Source organism: Alligator sinensis, unplaced genomic scaffold (assembly GCF_000455745.1).
Source record: "Alligator sinensis unplaced genomic scaffold, ASM45574v1 scaffold816_1, whole genome shotgun sequence".
Taxonomy (NCBI): domain Eukaryota; kingdom Metazoa; phylum Chordata; order Crocodylia; family Alligatoridae; genus Alligator; species Alligator sinensis.
The window spans coordinates 14125-14816 of NW_005843344.1; positions in this window are offsets into that span (position 1 = coordinate 14125).

Consider the following 692-nt stretch of genomic DNA (forward strand, 5'->3'; position numbering starts at 1 on the left):
GGGAAAAAGAAGCCAGCATTGAAATAAAGACAGGAGCAAGGACTGTACAGTAGAGGCAGGATAGGAGGCAAGGCAGTGAGGCAGGAGCGGGGAGATCAGGAAAGGGAAGAAGAGGGTTCATGAGGCTGACTGGCACATTATGCATTGAGGGGCGTCCCCAAGCAGGGCCAGGGGACAACAGCCCTGGGGCAGAGACAGTAGGGCAGTAGATGGGGAGCAAGGAGGAACAGGGATGAGTTGACAAAGCATAGCCTAGGTCCAGTCCAGCCCCTGGCTTGTTTACTTTTCATCCCATCCAGGAAGAGCACACACCAACTGCTGAAGCTTCCTTAGCCTGATGAAGGGTTTTTGAACCCGAAAGCTTGCTTAATAACTATTCTCCAACCATTTGGGTTGGTCTAATAAAAGATATCAAATTCACCCAAGGAACCTTGTCTGCCAATCTCCCTACTCAGCACTTGGTGCTTTGGGTTGTGTAGCTGCTGGAGCCTCACAAGGACAGCTGTGGGTGATCCTTCTTTCCACACTAACTGGGCCAAGTACGTCAGAACGTACTTTCTTGGCTTTCTGTCTGGGGCTAGAGCCAGGGTGAGGAAGGTGCTGTTTGGCCCCAGAATCTGAACCCGGCCCTCGGTGCTGACAGAAAGTTACACTTGCTTTGCATCCCCTCTTGGTCTCTCATCCAGTGATCC